This window comes from Phoca vitulina, unplaced genomic scaffold (assembly GCF_004348235.1).
Source record: "Phoca vitulina isolate PV1807 unplaced genomic scaffold, GSC_HSeal_1.0 scaffold9, whole genome shotgun sequence".
Lineage (NCBI taxonomy): Eukaryota > Metazoa > Chordata > Mammalia > Carnivora > Phocidae > Phoca > Phoca vitulina.
Genome location: NW_022589712.1, coordinates 57,064,254 through 57,082,693, shown reverse-complemented (window position 1 = coordinate 57,082,693; position 18,440 = coordinate 57,064,254). Strand labels below are relative to the sequence as shown.

Genomic DNA, 18,440 nt, shown 5'->3' with positions numbered 1-18,440 from the left:
AACTTATAAAATAGACTAGAACAGGGCGCCTGGGTGGCTCAGTTGGTTAAGCAACTGCCTTGGGCTCAGGTCATGATCCTGGAGTCCCTGGATCGAGTCCCGCATCGGGCTCCCTGCTTGGCAGGGAGTCTGCTTCTCCCTCTGACCCTCCCCCCTCTCATGTGCTCTCTCTCATTCTCTCTCTCTCAAATAAATAAATAAAATCTTTAAAAAAAAAAAAACACAAAAAAAAAAATTAAAAAAAAAAATAGACTAGAACACACACACAAATCATATTTCTAAATGCTAACAAGTAGAAACCAAAATAATAATTTTAAAAGAACAATCTAGTACAGCCTCTCATAAACCAATCTATAGGCACCACATGCTTAAAATGGAAAATGTAATGAAATAAGTGAAAGAAGACCTTAATAATGTATATGCATTACTTATTCTTGGCTTGAAAGACTACACCTAGTACTGATGTCAGTTCTCTCCAACTTAATCTATAAAATCAGTAAGGATTATGTATATATTTACAAACTGACTATAAAATTTATATAAAAAGCCCAAAAGAGGGAGAATAGAATAAAATAGCTAAAAAATACCTCTTTAAAAAAAAAAAAATATTTATTTATTTTTGAGAGGGAGAGAGAGAGTGAACATGAGTGGAGGGAGGGGCAGGGGGAGAAACAGACTCCCCACTGAGTGGGGAGCCTGATGCGGGACTCGATCCCAGGACCCTGGGATCATGAACCCAGCCGAAGGCAGATGCTAAACCAACTGAGCCACTCAGGCATCTCTAAAAATAGCTATCTGGTTAATGATTTCCTCTATAGAAATAAAGGCAGGTTATATTGATAAAGGAGATAAACACATTAATGAATGTAATAAATTAGAGAAAATGGAAATATACCCCCAAAAATACAGCCAAATAATTTTTGACAATGGAAAAGTATTCTAGTAGAGAAAGAAATTTTCAGTAAATGGTGTAAACAACTGGACATAAATATTCAAAAATAAACTTTGATTTAATCTTCATAATGTCTATAAAAATTAATCCATGTAAACTTATAAAGTAAAACAAGAACTTTTTAGAATAAAATATAGGAAAAAATACTCATGATTTTGCACAAATTAATATGAAAGCCACAAACTATGAAGGAGAATAATCTTAAGTTAAATTTCATTGACATTATAAAACTGTTATTCTTCTAAAGACAATATTTAAAAAGGAAAATTCAAGAAACAATTTTTTTTCCCAAAAAACATATCTGACAAAAATTGTATACAGAATACAAAAGATCCTCAAAAGTTAATAGAAAGAAAAAATTTAAATGGTGAGTAACATCAGTGAACTTGACAGAGTGAGGCCCTCCATAAATTCTCTCCTCTGGTAAAAATTGTCAGAATGAGCTTTTTCAAAACTCTGGAAATTAACCAAAGATTTGCAGCAATCTGAAGAATATTTATGAAAAAAAGTCTGTATTCTATGACCATAAAGCAATAAAAATCGAAACAAATAATCTTCCAGTCTCTAAAACTACATAGAAAAAGTAAAGTTTAAATAACTTTTATCCTAACAAAAATTAAAAAAATAGACAATGTTAAAGTAATAAAAGTGGATAATTTATGCAGCAAAACCCATGAGATCTATCTAGAATTATATTGTTACTAGGTACTGAAGAATAATGAAAATAAGCTAAATATATAACAATTTTGCAGAAATTGAAAAACAAGATAGAAAAATAAAGATTAATGTAGAAATAAATGTATTAGTAGGAAGAATAAATATGAATTGAAATATTTAAACACTATCCCTTCTCCACAAATAAAATTGAGTAGGAAATTATAAAAATTCATTATAACAAAATTATAAGGATGATTTAGTAAAAATTATAAATCAAAATTTTAATTCACAATTATATTCTAGTTTGAAAAAGCATTATGAAATTAACTACATGATTATAAATTTAAAATGGGAACAAAAAATAAATATCTTAATATAAATATAACTAAATCTAGAATTAATTGTTCCTAAAGCCTCTTGCTCCATTTGTTTCCTTAGACACATTGTTTCTATATATTTAAGGATGAGTTACAAATCATACAAAGAGGCTTAAAGCCAGTGAATTAGTCATATGAAATTATTAAAACATTGATATCAAAACTTGACATTTATTGTACAAAAATGTCCTACAAAAGCTATCTTCTTTCAAACTATTAACAACAATCATAGCTACCATTTTGGAGCATTTACTATGTTTCATACACTGCATTAAATCTTCATATTTGGCCCCTGATAAAGATACTTTTCTTATCCACATTTTTTTTTTAAGATTTTATTTATTTATTTGAGAGAGAGAATGAGAGAGAGAGAGAGAGCACATGAGAGGGGGGAGGGTCAGAGGGAGAAGCAGATTCCCTGCTGAGCAGGAAGCCTGATGTGGGACTCGATCCCGGGGCTCCAGGATCATGACCTGAGCTGAAGGCAGTCGCTCAACCAACTGAGCCACCCAGGCGCCCTCTTATCCACATTTTACAGATGAAGCATTTGAATTACAGGAAAGTGAAGTTACTCATAGCCATAAAGTGAATAACTGGGTTATGAACCCAGAAAAATATGGTTTCAGAATTCTTACTTTCACTACCTATTATTGCTAATTTTATGTGTTAACTTGGCTAGGTTACAGTACCCAGATATTTGGTTAAACATTATTCTAGATATTTCTGTGAAGGTAATTTTTAGACAAGATTAACATTTAAATCAATAGACTCTGAGTAAAGCAGATTATCCTCTATAATGTGGGTGAACCTTGTCCAATCCAAGGCTTTAACAGAAAAAAAATGACCTCCCTGGAAGAGGAGGAAATTTTGCCAGAAGACTGTCTTTGGACTTGAACTGAAACTTCTCCCTGGATCTCTAATCCACTGGCCTACCTGAAGATTCTGAACTTGCCTAGCCTCCACAATTGTGTGAGAAAATTCCTTAAAATCTCAACCAATCAGTCATCTCCCCACTCCCCCCCAGCTTTCCTTTGCATTACTGTAGGAGGCCAGGACTGATGTATGGTATGCTGCTATGAAATTAGGCTCCCTATTACCAGTGTGAATAAGAGGATCTCAGTAGCTCAGACTAAGTGGTAACACTTAATTGTGAAAGGGATGATAGACATGATGGATAGCAAGGCCAGAATATATACCAGGGGAACATGACCTACAGGGATTTGAAACAATTTGAAATAAACCATGGTTCTTCAGGAGATAAGAAAAATGTGGACCCCATACAAGTATTTCATGACATGTATAACCAGAAAAGACCAAGACCTCTAGCTGTGTCAGTTAACAATAACAAAGCACTATCCCACGCCCAGCTTCTAGATTTAAACCACTTCTGAGACCTAGAGCTCATTGATTTAATGGAAGGCTGAGTCTCCTTGAAGAAGGGCCCTATAAAACCACAGGAAGTATGTATCACAGTGGTCAAGAATTTTTCTCCACAGGAACCTACCACCATCTTTCATAGTAACTAAATACTAGAAAGGTCGGATCTTCACAGGGCCATTTTATGCAGAGTCTGGACTGACACTGAACTGATACCAGGGAATTCGGAAATCATCAGTCCTCCTTGTCCCTTTGCCCCCTGTTTACAGAGATAATTCAAACACCAGTCCAAGTTCATTTCACAGTTTTTTCAATAGGTCTGTGAATCTAGGGTATTTCTATGGTTTCTGAATGCATGATCGAGATGGATACACTTAGGCACTCTCAGAACCCTCATTTTCATTCCTTAACTTGTGGATTTCAGAGTCATTATGGTAGGAAAGCCTCAATAGAAGCCCATGATACCTCTGATCCCCAATCAAAATACTCACTGTCCCAACAGCAACACTAATTAGAATGGCATAGTGTAGTGCAAACTTCTTAGACTTGAAGGATACAAGGATGATAGTCCCTGTTATATCCTCACTTAATTCAATACTTTGGTCCCCTCAAAAGCAAGTAGATGATAGCAGAAGAGAGTAGTCTATTTTTAACCTTAACTATGTGATAGTCCCAGCTCTAATGAATTTAGTATCTTTATTAAAACATATCCCACAAACTTGAGCACTTGCCAAATAGCTACTGATGTGTTCCTATCAACCTCAATCCAGAAGGGGAATCAGAAGCCATTTAGACTCCCTTAGGACAGAGAGCAGTACACATACACTTGGGCTCAGAGCTATATTAATTTTTCTTTTCTCTGTCACAGTAACATTTGAAGGCTAGATCCTGTGGACAATGTACAGAACATTCATTCCTGTCCTCCATATTGATAACATCTGAGTCAATTTTTGAGCTCTGAGTGGGCAAGGGCAAGAGAGAAGCCTGTATCTATTTCAAACTACGGTACTAAGGAGTACTGTCACTTGAGTCATATGGTTCTATAGATGCCATGATGCTAGATACATCTAGGGAAAAAAGGTATCATGTAGAATTTCTGGCCAACCTAGTAGGAACTTGCAGCATAGATTTCTGGGATTCTTAAGCAATGCTGTGTTTTGTGCAACAGAGAATTATTATTCAATTGAAAAACAGTTTGTGGATCTATCATAGACTCTAAGTCCCTGGCATTAGCCTCGAGACATTAGGTAATGAGAGGGCTTGGGGATGCTTATCATAAATGCATATTTTCTAAAACACCAGATAACAAGTTTGAGTGACTCAAGACCAATTGATTATATAACAAAAATGGTGTCCTTGGGTAAAGCTCAGGCAATTAAAAAGAGCAAAACTGTATTACATAAATAGGTGTCCTAGACTCACTTGTTACCTGTCACTATTGTATTGGTGTTTATCCCTCTCACTTTACAGGTAGTTGCGGACCCCATACAAGTATTTCCCCACCAGATAACCAGATATCAAAGAAAGAAAAAATACTAGTTCTATTTAATGGCTAGACTAGCTCAGTATAGTGCTGTGAGCTAAATATAGACTGTTTCAACATTACTGGCCTAGAACTAAGAAATGGAAGTTATAATAGCCCCTCTCAGTGACACCCTGGGGAATTTATCCACCACATTTTCAACTCTGTTAAAAAATTCTTTTTTGATTTGATTTCTTGGTTTTGACTTCCTGGGGAAGAGTTTTTCTACCTGGAAATACAGTAAGGATTCAACTAAACCTATGTCTGTTGTCTGGTCACTTTGGGCTATTTGTGCCAGGCAAAAAAAAGTTGTTCTTACATTAGTAGGGACAGTTGACTTTCTTTATCATGAGGAAATACAGCTACTGTCATAGAATCAAGACAAGGAAGAATATGGCTGCACCTTAAGAGACTTACTGATGTGTTTGGCTATGCTTCCATATTTGGAGCTCACCATAAAGAGAAAATTATAGGAACAATGAACTGTCAACAGCACAATTATCTTGGAGATAAAGTCAAGAATTGAAATGGTCTACTGCATTCCCACCTAGGAATTTCATTTTAACACCATCTTTACCCATTAAAAACTAAAATGAAATCCCTTGAAGTTATATAAAAAAATATTGAGGCAGAGATATAGAGTATTTGAAGATTATTCTAGGATTGGGAATTATTGTGTACACACATAAGGAAAATTTGAAGCAAGATCAATAGTCCATTTGAACTTGTATAAATAGTTTAAACAAATTTAAAATGAATTGGCAAATTAGACAGATTCAATTTTCCAGACATTCAACAAACTAAAGCAGCACTCTCCACACTGTATAGCTTTCTTAGGTATAAATGTGATTAATATATATAATACCAAGTCAGTTAGGGTTCATTTAATTATTAGCTTTTGTAGATACAGTGAAAACTATTTTCCTTAGAATAACATTTTAAAAATTTAAGTCTCCTAGACAATTATGTTTCTAAAAGATACAAGTGTAAATCTCTGCTCTGACATGTAAATAGTGTGGAAGTAGCACTCTCAGCCTCACAATAAGATAAAACGGAACAAGCTGCAAAACAACTCCTTAAAGGTTCACCAGAGAATTGAGGCCACAAGGTAAGCCGCTGCCCCCAAAACTGAAGAGAGAGGCGGCCAGAGAGAATCACCAAGAATAACTTACCGGGAGCAACAGCCACTGTTGGTGCCAGGACACAGCAGGTAAACTTACAGTGTGCTTGAAGAACTGCTCGCAGCTCAGTGTGGAGTATCTGGAAAGTTAAAATCTCCGGGAAGCCCAGTGTTAGGAGGGCCCCCACACTTTCACCAGTTTCACCTCCAGGATTCCCACTAGCTTCTCACTGTGAAGAATGAAAGGAAAATCCCTTAGTGCTTCCTAAATATTGTCTTGATTACCATAGCTTTATGATAATATTTGAAATTGGGTAGTCTGAGACTCAAATTTATTCTTCTTTTTGAAAAATGGTTTTGGCTATGGAAAAATAGTTATGGAAATTCAAGGTCCTTTGACCTTCCATATACATATTAGAATCAGCTTGTAAATATATCCAAAATACATGGTAAGGTTTTGATTGGAATTCCATTGGGTCTACAGATCAAAATGGGGAGATTAACACATTAGCAATATTGAATCAAAGCTTTTTCCTCTATTTAATTAGGTGTTCTATTTCTTTCATAATATTTGGAATTTTATTTTTTCCAGTTTTATTGAGATATAACTGCCTGATAACACTGCATAAAGTTTAAAGTGTACAACAAAATGATTTCATATATGTATATATTGCAAAATGATTACCAAAATAAGTTTAGTTAACATTCATTACTTCAGCATTTGTAATGTTTTTCTTCTAAGGTATACTCTTAGCAATTTTTAAATATACAGCAAAGTATTGTTATCTATAGTCTTCATATTGTACATTATATTCCCAAAACTTATTAATCTTACCGAAAGTTGAATCTTTTGACCACTTTCACCCAATCCCCCTACCATCCATCCCCCACTTCTGGCAACCACCATCATGATCTCTGTTTCTATGAGTTTTTTTAGATTCCACATATAAGTGAGATCATGTAATATTTGGTTTTCTCTGTCTGGCTTATTTCATTTAGCATGATGTTTTCGAGGTTCATCCATGTTGTCAAAAATGGCAGAATTTCCATTTTTAAATGGCTGAATAGTATACATGTATAAATATATATAAATATATGACATAGAATATTTTGTAACACTTTATCCATTTGTCTGTTGATGGATTTAATGTTTGTTCTATTCTTTTTTAATGGAAAGAGTGCTAGCAACACTTCTAGCAGACCTCTAAAATCATAGTGGAAGGGGCGCCTGGATGGCTTAGTCCTTAAGCATCTGCCTTCTGCTTAGGTCATGGTCCCAGGGTCCTGGGATCGAGCCGCGCGTCGGCTTCCCTGCTCGGCTGGAAGCCTGCTTCTCCCTCTCCCACTCCCCCTGCTTGTGTTCCCTCTCTCACTGTGTCTCTCTCTGTCAAACAAATAAATAAAATCTTTAAAATAAAATAAAATAAAATCATGGTGGAAGATGAAAGTCTCATCAGCCATATATAACTGGATTCAATGAACTTTGCCTATTAAGACAATTGTTCCCTTTTGTTTACTTTTGTAAGTAATTTCTTTCATGGGCTTCACTTAGATTGTTGTAAAATCTTATGGTTTGTAAAATGGGAAACCTAATCTTAAAATATTCCTATACGGTAGGAATAGTCTCATTTTTAGATGAAGAAATGGATGTTGAAAGGGGAAAAATTTTTGACAGTTTACCAAGAAAATGTGCATTGAACTTTGTAAATAAACTACTGCTTGCAAAATCCATGTTTTTGTTCCAAACTTAACTCTATGCCTTATGTAATAGTGCACTGTAAACATCATAATAAAAATGAAAACTGAAGTTAACAGCATATTTATAAAATTGATTAATATACAATTAATTAACAATGAAACTTTATCTGTTATTGTGAGTCATTTTAGGATATACAGTTCTTCATGGATGAGAAATGGTTTAATCTATATATTAGATTACCATTCTTTATGTCATGAATATTGGTCTCCAATATAGTATATTTATATGAATTTCTCTCATTGTGAAATACTTTATCATTGACAAAGGATGGTCTATCTAAGAAATCAGTACTTAGAAGATAAAGATATAACTATTTTAACCCATTGCCTTCTTACTAGGGAAAATAAAGATTAAACTGTAATATTAAATTCCTTAGTGTTGAATAGATTAATTACTAAAAAAGGAAATATTTTCTTAGAATTTTATTCTAAATATTTTTCCATATTAAAAATATATTACTGTGCTAGCTATCAAGCCAAGCCCCCAAGAAAAGCATTTAGCAGTTTTACATGTCACTGACTGGTGTTTTATATGGTTACTTTAAAATCATAGCAGGATATTTGGCATTAAGCAATTTTATCTTGGCTTGAGAATTAACCAACAGCTGAGAACTTTACCTGTAATCTCACTCAATGTGATTTTAATGGACTAGCTCATGGTGGGAAAATGCCATCACAATTAAAATGAATCTTTTAGGTTTATGAATGCTTGTGGAAACTAATTCAAGAAGGATATCAACTGAGGTTACCAAGAATATTTCAAACTTGAAATTGTCCAAAATACTCTGAATATGTGACATCTTTTATGAACTCTTAGAATTTATCATATTTGCTATTTTAACACATAATAATCATCAACTAAATATTATGTGTTTTTTTTTAAGATTTTATTTATTTATTTGAGAGAGAGAGGGAGCCAGAGAGAAAGCCCGAGCAGGGGGAAGGTTAGAAGGGGAAGCAGACTTCCCACTGAGCCTCAATGTGAGGCTCATTGTGGAGCTCAATGAGGGCTTTAATGAGGGGCTCAATGCCCGGCTAGATGTGGGGCTCTGGGCTCGATTCCAGGACCTGGGATCATGACCAGAGAGCCAAAGGCAGACGATTAACTGACTGAGCCATGCAGGTGCCCCTAAATATAATGTGTTTTAACAAGTGCTGTGGACCAAAGGCTAATGCTCTTCCCTTGAAGAGAGTTATTTGTACTTCAAGGCTCTACTCTCCAATGTATGGAATGCCACACATAATAGTTTTGCCAAAATGCTCCTAATCCTTTCACTTTGCAAGATATTGCCACCATAGTATCAAACTTCTGGATGAGAAACAACAAAGACAATGCCCTACTTCTGAAGGGTTTCTAGAATTAAAATAATTGAGGCAGATTCTAAACCATTTTTTCCTCACGAAAATTTTGGCATAATTTATTTCCAAAGAATATTTAAAATTGTTTTAATGGCGATAGTTAATCCATTCTTTTATTTTCTCACTAAAATTTTAGCATAGCTTACTTCAGAAGAGTATTTAAAATTGTTTTAATGACAATAGCTATTGAGAGCATTAATAAATATATAGATTTTAATGAATTTATGATTGAAAATTCATAAAGAATACCTTGTCTGAGGTAACACAAAGACAGGAAAGAAAATAAAGGCAAGTTGGTGATAGAGGTCTAAGTCTGAGTTGTCCTATGTATTTAATTGGAAAGAAATCTGAGACCAGGGAGAGAGATAGCATGTCTTGGACTAGAATGAGGCAAATGAGGAACCCACAACACAGAATTAAAGGAGGAACCCTCAGATTCTTGCAAGTGAGTGCCTCCTAAAATTTTGGGCCCTAGATAGACTCATGGCTTGCCTTATCCTAGTCCTAGTCCTGAAAAAGTGAATTAAATACTACAAAGATTTCCCAAGTTTGGATAGTTCAAAGGACTCACCATGCTTCTCACAGAATAGTCACATAACACTTTTTATTAAAGTAAAAATAAGATATAGCAATAGGAAGAGAATACAGGCAAGTGTGGGGGGTCTGAAACATACTCAAGTACAATCTCCCCAGGATCCTTAATGGCATATGAGCTAGGCTTCCATATCAATTGAACCATCAAGATCTGTGCAAGGAACCTTGGCCTCATAAGAACTCAAGACATAAGTTAGAAAGGGGGATTACACACTCTGGCCATATAGTTTAACATGGATGTCTAATAGGCTACACCAAGTGAAAAACATCAGTTAACCCAAACCTGGAATGTGTCTGGAAGAATTTTAGACTTTAAACTGCACATTATTAATCCCATAGCTCTTATCTTGGCCAAGAGTCAAAGCCAACATCCAGTATCCCCAGAGAAAATGGTAGAACTTTCCCAAACCAGCATGAATCAACTTGGCTCTACATAAATATCAATATGACTTCCTCCACTTTAATAGGGCTTCTATGTAGAACCATTTTAACAGATGCCAATTGGATTGCAAGTTAGTGTTAAACCAATCTTAAGCATGTAAGAGAGATCTTGATAGATTTAGACCTGGCCCAAACCTTGTATTAGGGATAAATTAAAGCAACAAAAGCTGACCATAGGAATTTGAATTCTCTGGATGTTTACCAAATTTTGTCTTTTCATCACTTTTGGTCCCCCTCCTCCATACACATATCTTTTACAAGTACTGAAGAACTCAGAATATGAAAAACTGCATTGTTTAGCCATCTCCATTATGTTTAGGCAATGTTGAACATTCAGTGGTCTGATTCTTAGTGTAGGTTTCTTTGGGTATCTTTCCCAAATCATATATTATCTTTGAACGCTTTTGTATTTATTTGCTCTTCGTAGGTAAAAAGGAAAAGAAATATAGTAATTAACCATGACTAGTTTTAAATGGTTAGGAATCAAAGAGGGTGAAGTATTTAGATGAAATGTCAGTACTTGTGAGGTAATAACATATCTGGGGAGTTTAAATGCAAAAATGGAATGCCATGAAAATTTCTCTATTGTTTACTAGTGACACTTTGCTGAATAATATACCATATTCTAATTTTGAAAGTAAAGCATTATCATTGAAAATATTCTGAATTTATATTTTATTCATAGACATGACTGCATTATGAATTATTTATGCTTATCTGTTCAGATACATTTTTACTTTTTACTAACATACTCATAAAGTAGAAAAAATTTTCTGTCATAAAAGAAGTGTTATCACATAAATTTGTAAGGTCAAAGTGTACATTTACTATTACAATTATAGTGAGGTTACTAAAGTAAAAATATAGCCATGGAAAAACATTTTGAAATTACATATTTCTGTAAAATTATTTAAGTCGTTGAAGTAGTTCTTCAATATTTAAATGATAATTAGTTTTGTTTATTAAAGGAAATACCGCATACACATAAATAAGTACACACAGTGTGATGAAAAACATTCATTGATATTATAAAATCAGAGTATAATGAATAAAACAAAAGAAATACTCATAAATAGTACATTATATTATAAATTCTTGGTAAATGATGTCAATAAAACCACAAAAATGTTTTGGAAAGAGCAGGATTTGAAATGACTCACAAATATGTGTAGTAATGTGCTACTCTTGGACATATTATTAAGTGCTATCTTATGTTACATAAATATGTACCCCTTAACATTATTTATTATAAATTTAATTTTATATGTTTACCATTGTATTTAAGCATTGTCAATATTGGATAATATTTTATTTTTTAGAGATGAATCTTCAACTTATAATTTTTATTAAAAATTTGAGTCTAAATTATATAGCAGAGGAGGAAAATAACCATTACATATTTACATTTTTTCATGAGAGAAAAGATCTATTAATAAAAAACGTAAATTAAATAGAAACTAAAATATGTTGACATGGTTTTGAATTATCTGAGTTTATTTTATTTAAATAGCACCTCATCCTTTCTCAGTTTTCTAGACTTGGTTATTGGGGGACCTCAGTCGAAGAAGAAACCATGCATATTATCCTGATAAATAAAATTCAAAATGTATAAAATAATACCATTTCTGTAAATGAATTTAAGGCATTTGGTAGTTCAGTTTTAATGACAAACATTAATTTATCAATTGTTTTCTATAAGAAAGTGTTTTCTTAACTGTTCTATATATTATTTCTTACATAGAAACAAAAAGAAATTTAAATTTTCTACCATGATAAACATTGATATCTAAGAATATCTTTTTAAATTGTTACCCAAAATCTTTTTGTGTTCATAAGTGTGTTAGTTTTATTATGCCCAGAAATAAATTGAATCTGTATATCTAAAATAAGATTAAAAAAATTAAAGACAAAACGGTACAGAATCATTAAAACGTGGTGTTTTTAACATTATAAACCACCAAACATACAAATTGCTATTAACTGTCTTTTGTATGTAAGAGCGGTAAAAATAGCTCTCCTTATAATTAAAGCCAAAAGTCCTCCCCTCTAACACTAGGATAAAACACTAAATTAAGACATGATTAACGCATTAAAATTTGATGAATAATATTTACACTTAACTCTCACTCAATTTTCAACGTGGATGTGCACGGGGCGAGCCAGGCAAGAAGGGCAAGAAGCCCGGAATTGTGTCGCCGCTTACATGAGTATTCCCAAAGGTGAAAAATATAAAGAAGCTTGGAAGAAGGTGACAAAGAGGTGCCCTCCGCTCCCTGTGGTGCTGCCCTTGCCTGAGCGTGTGGGCCGGACAGAGGGCTGAGCAACTACATGGGGGAGGTAAAGTACTTAGGTCTCTGTTAACAGACATACCAAGGTACTTGAATGCCTCCAGTAGGAATGAGATTCTGCACTTCACAGATGCTGCAAATCCCACTGGCTCCCCAAAACTTGCGCAGGAGCACCATGCTGTGATCAGCCTGTCTGCCTGCAACGTGAAGCTGGCCTGGAGGAACCAGAAGGACACCATCGCAGGGCCCCCACGCAAAACACCGCGGCCGTCTCCCACTTCCGGGAGGAAGCCTTGCGTCCGGCGGTCCTGTAGACAGCCCAGGACCATTTCCCCAGCCAGGGTCCATGGGCGCCAAGTTCTAGGGGCCTCACTCACCTCAGGCTCCCAGTCAGGAAGCAGTGTGAGGCCTGTGAAGGCCAGCCGCCTGGCGATCCTGGCTGCGGAGACCAGGGTCGCTGCAGAGAAGCTGTGCTCCCCGTTCAGCCAAGCCTTCCGGAGTATTTATACGGAGTCCACCATCGAGTTGCTGGGTAGAGCAGTGTTTTATTGGGCCTCCACACCCACCCACCACCTGTCCCTTCACAAAAAGTGACATTCTCTCACAAAAGTGGACGTGACAGGTCCCTAGGAGGTGGAAGCCAGCTCTTTCGCTTTCGCCGAGGGTACGCACACAGGTTGCCTCTCGCTCTGGCCCTTCTGCAAACAGAGGTCTCCTCACGCTGGGACCAGCCCTGTGAACACTTTAAGCGCCATTGCGGCTGAGGCGCTGCGGGGCTGCGGGGCTGCGGGCTGACGGGGCGCATCAGTCTCTCGCCGCAGAATTCCAGCAAGGCGCATCGCGGCTGCATGGGGAGCACTATAGGGGCCTCAGTCCCCGAACTCGGCATCAACATGAGGCAGCTCTGCAGGAACAAGTGCAAGTTCGGACTAATGCCTCTGCAGCCCTTCATCCTTGAGGAGGACAGCCAGCAGTCTAACTTCCTGGAGCCCGTCGGAGCTAAGGCCGGCAGTGGCGTCTCCATGGTAAGAGAAGGCCTGCGCCGCTCGCCGTCCCCACCCACTCGCTTCCTGGTTGTCCAGCCTTCCTGGGGAGAGGTCCCCTGGACTTCTGTGCGTCTGCCCTTTTCCTCTCTGGGCTCGGGGCTGGGCAGGGGGAACAACCGGAGTAGGTAGTCCTCTACTGTAAAGGAGTTTGTCAAGCAACATAAAATGATAATTCATTTGGTCATCATATATAACACTATACAGATATTTTCATTTTCTGCTGCATTGACTGAAATGTTCTTTGTCCTGACACCTCCTTACAGAAATTTCTTATTACAGCCTACATAAAATATTTTGCAAACATAGAAGGCTACATTTTTTAATCCATTCATTTGTTGAACAAGAATTCATTGCATGTTAATTATGTGTAAGGGTGGGTTCGTTTAAGATAATTTTCTGATAGTCCCATAGATAATGTCACAACTATACATATATAGTTGTTGACTTTTTCATTGCCTAACAATTTAGGTAAGGCTATCACAACTTTTTATTTCCAAGCTAACTGACAAGAAGTCAGTAAGATTCCTAAAATGTAGAATTTATTATTTTTATTATTTTTTTTATTTTTTTGATGATACTAGGCAAGTGATGTTATAGTGAAAGCGTCTTGGGTACTTAAAAAAGTGATTGTACTAGTTCAGCGATTGCATAAATTAATACATGAACAAGAGAAAGGTCCAAATTAGTCTTTTAAATCATGAAAGAGTTCACTGAACTATGTAACTAAACATTTTATAATTGGCTTCAGTCTATGATTGAGACCAGAAGAGATTCACAGAATGAAGAAGGTATAAAGTACATCTACTTTTCTTTACTGAGATTCCTTTCGAAATCAGAAAACTTGTGATAATCTATCATCAACTAGGAGGAAAGGCTTTTTATTGATACTTTTATTAATATCTACCAAGGACCTTTTTCCTCTCCCAAAGGAAGCCGAATGATTTTTTTCAAGAAGCAAAACTGTTATTCCCTGTCGGTCCTTGTCCACAAAGGGCCTTCTGCAGAATGTTCTAAATCTTCCTGGAGGTGAGATAGGTCATGGCTTAGGAGAAATGACAGATAAATGAAATTCATACCAAAGCTCCATACTCCTATACTTCGACTCAAGTCCCCTAGAAAATTATGTAAGTCACCATCCCCTCTAGCACAGCATGTTCTTTTTCTTATTTGTACTATTCACTTGGACCAGCAGTTCCCCGGATTGGCAAATTCTAAAGAGATCGAAAGCTGAGAAAAACTCTTACTTCTTTCCATATATGTATAATAGTTAATTTCTTCTGATATTATTTTCTGTAGATAGTTATCTTCTGGTCTGGATACATTTCTATATTCATAATAGAAATTTCTACTTCTATATGGTTTCGAATTAAGGGACTTAATACTGAAGTGTTTCCTCTTTAACTTTTGCTTTTTATGTTGACATTTCAGGTTATATAAAGTATTGATTTTCAAAAATTCTTCTATTTCTGTTAAGACATTCTATAATCCTTTCATTGACCAGTATGAATCATGCAGAAAATAGATTTGAACAAAAGTAAAAGAGCTACCTGTACTTCAATGCCATGACAAATCAAGCCTTGGCCATAGATTACACAACTCCAGCTAATCTTAAAATGAGAGCTATGCTTCGTAAGAGAGCTTGGATAGAGCCATGTATTTGCTCAATACAAATTAATTGTAACTATTAGGAAAAAAATTCAAAGGTCATAGTGAAAGAATGATGACAGAATAACATCATGGGTCATTCACAGAGGACAGCACACACCATAACTCTATGTTAGAATGTCAAATTGAGTTTTTATTTAAAATTTTACTGTTACAAACTAACTTCTCAGTTTTCTTAGTTGGAGATTTTTAAAAATAATTTCTTGTTTAGTAGCACTATTTTGGAATAACTGCAAAGGTTAATTTAGGCCATTTTACTATTAGCATGAAGAATCAATCCATCAAAAGATTTTGAAAGTGCAATAAAAACAATTTATAAATAAATAAATAAGAAAATAAATAATAAATAAATACAAATAATAAGATATAATAAGAAAACTCAGATGCAATGCATAAACTGAGAGGGAAAAACAGTAAATTAAAAGTTGATTTATTTATTTATTTATTTATTTGACAGGGAGAGACACAGTGAGGGAGGGAACACAAGCAGGAGGAGTGGGAGAGGGAGAAGCAGGCTTCTTTCTCTCTTTCTCTCTCAAATAGATAAAAACAATCTTTAAAAAAAAAAGAAAAATTAAAAAACAAAATAATAAAAAAACATGGTAAATAGCAAATAAATAATATGCACAACAAATAATAAGTACAAACCTGTTCTTAATGACTATGTGCCTAACGTTCTAAATACTTTTTTTCAAGAATTCTTATTTTTATTTTGTTCCACGCTTACATTTCAGCACTAACACAAAATCAAATGTTAGAATAATGAGAATAGGATTTTTGACTACAAAGATTCACTGTTTCACCATGATGTTTTCTTTAAGTTTTTTAAGGATTTTATTTATTTATTTGAGAGAGAGAGCAGGAGCAGGGGGATGGGCAGAGGTAGAGAGAGAAGCAGACTCCCCGCTGAGCAGGGAGCCCTATATTGGGGGGGGCGGTGTTTGATCCCAGGACCCTGAGGTCATGACCTGAGCTGAAGGCAGATGCTTAACCAACTGAGCCACCTAGGCTCACCCCACCATGATGTTTTCTAATCAGAAGTCTTTGAAAATACTCAGATTATTCTAGGTGATAGCAGAAAATGACAAAAGTAGAGAACCACAAATGGTAGACTGTCTTGCAAGTGATTTTAGATGCTGCTCTACTTTTTGCCAGAAATAAATTACCTTTTCAGAGATCACATGGAGTTACTCAAAACTCAAATGCTGGGATGCTTCCTAATTTAACTAACTTACATGGCATTATAATATTCATATAGCTAATGATGTACATAAAGATAAAAAGTGATCTGTTTCTCTGTGTTTAACACAAATTCAAAAAATATGTTAAAAAAAAGAACAAAAACAAAAAACAAAAAATATGTTAAATGATCCTAAGAAACCAGGTTAGAGCTGAAATACAGTTGAGGATATAAAAAGTAAATACTTTTCCTTGCCTTTTGACTGTACAAGAGAAGTAGCACATCCTGAGTAAATATAGCAGATGAAAAGGTATGTTCATATTAAGAACACTGCCATCAACAGAAAAGAAAGATTTTTTCTTTCTTTTTCTTCAAGTTTTTATTTAAATTCTAATTAGTTAACATACAATGTAATATTACTTCCAGGAGTAGAATTTAGTGATTCATCACTTACATATAACACCCAGTGCTCATCACAAGTGCCCTCCTTAATTCCCATCACCCATTTAGCCCATCCTCCTGCCCACCTCCCCTAGTTAAAAGTCTCTTATTGTTCGCCTTTCTCTCTTTTTTTTTTCTTCCTTCCCCTATGTTCATCTGTTTTGTTTTTTAAATTTCATGATATGAGTGAAATCATATGGTATTTGTCTTTCTCTGACTTATTTTGCTTAGTATAATACACTCTAGCTCCAACCACATCATTGCAAATGGCAAGATTTCAAGATTTCATTCTTTTTTTATTCATACACACACACACACACACACACACACCACATCTTCTTTCTCTATTCATCAGTGGACATTTGGCCTCTTTTCATAATTTGGCTATTATTGATAATGCTGCTATAAACATCAGGCTGAATGTACCTCTTCGAATCAGTATTTTTGTATCCTTTGGGTAAATACCTAGTAATGCAGTTGCTGGGACATAGGGTAGTTCTATTTTAACTTTTTGAGGAACCTCCATACTGTTTTCCACAGTGGCTGAACCAGTTTGCATTCCCACCAAAAGTAGACGGTTCCCCAGAAGAAGGATTTTTTTTTTATTGCATTTAATATAAAAAAATAGGTATGATGTACCTTAGGTCATTATTAGTTTTAATAAAATAAATTTTTACAGTGGTTTACAACTCAGGTATATACTGTTTAAGAAAGCAATGAACAAAACTGAATAGAAAGGATAAAAATAAACTAACATATGAAGGAAAAGTTATCTAATAAAAATAAATCCAAAACAAAAATATCAATGGGAACTAAAATAGAACATCTGTTATAATAGATGTCACATAAGAGCATTAATTTACTAAGTAATATAGCTTTGATGGGCTCTAAATTATTGAAATAAGGACGAATCTGAAAACTGCACAATCGTAGAAGGAGATAACTTTAAATACTATCCTCAGAAAAAGGTTAAGCAGACTTAAAATAAATGAAGTCATAGAGGACAAATGCAAAGTTTAGACTGGCACCCACATAAGAAATCCCAACAAAAATCATATATGCAATCCTGAAGACAAACCATTAAGTTCCAAACAGGAAACATTTTACAACACATATTCACCAACCAGAATTCACTGGTGTTAGAATTAACAACAAAGTGATGGCCAAAAAACAAACAAAAATCTTCCCGTTCAGATATGTAATGCAAGAAACAGGCAAAAGCCAAATATGTATTGAATGCAGAACTGAAATCAAAACAGATGTTGAAATGTTTAGAAATAAATCAAACTATATTATAAAGCTTGTGTGAAAATGTATACACTTCCATGTTTATTGAAAAATGTGAAAACAAAATAATTTAGCAAAGACATCAACTCAAGAAGTTAGAAAAAAATAACAAAATAAGCCGTAAAATTGAAGAAATGTATGAATCAATATATGAACATGTATTAACATAAAGGAAAATTTCAGGATATAACTCATCAGCAAAACCAAAATATTTTTATCAGAAAATACATATAATGAAACAGCTACATAGAAATTTGGATGAACTAAGAAAGGGGAGAAAAAATAAATTTTACAAAACAGAAAGCAGATAAGACAATGACGTTTTAAAATAAAACAATTATAAAATTTTCACATTAACCATTGTAAACTAGAGGTA

The 18,440-nt window shown here is 34.9% G+C and overlaps 1 pseudogene; it reads left to right on the top strand.

The window, feature by feature from the left end:
• The first annotated feature begins 3,191 nt into the window (after positions 1 to 3,191).
• Positions 3,192 to 13,039, top strand: LOC116634730 (annotated as a pseudogene).
• The last annotated feature ends 5,401 nt before the right edge of the window (positions 13,040 to 18,440 follow it).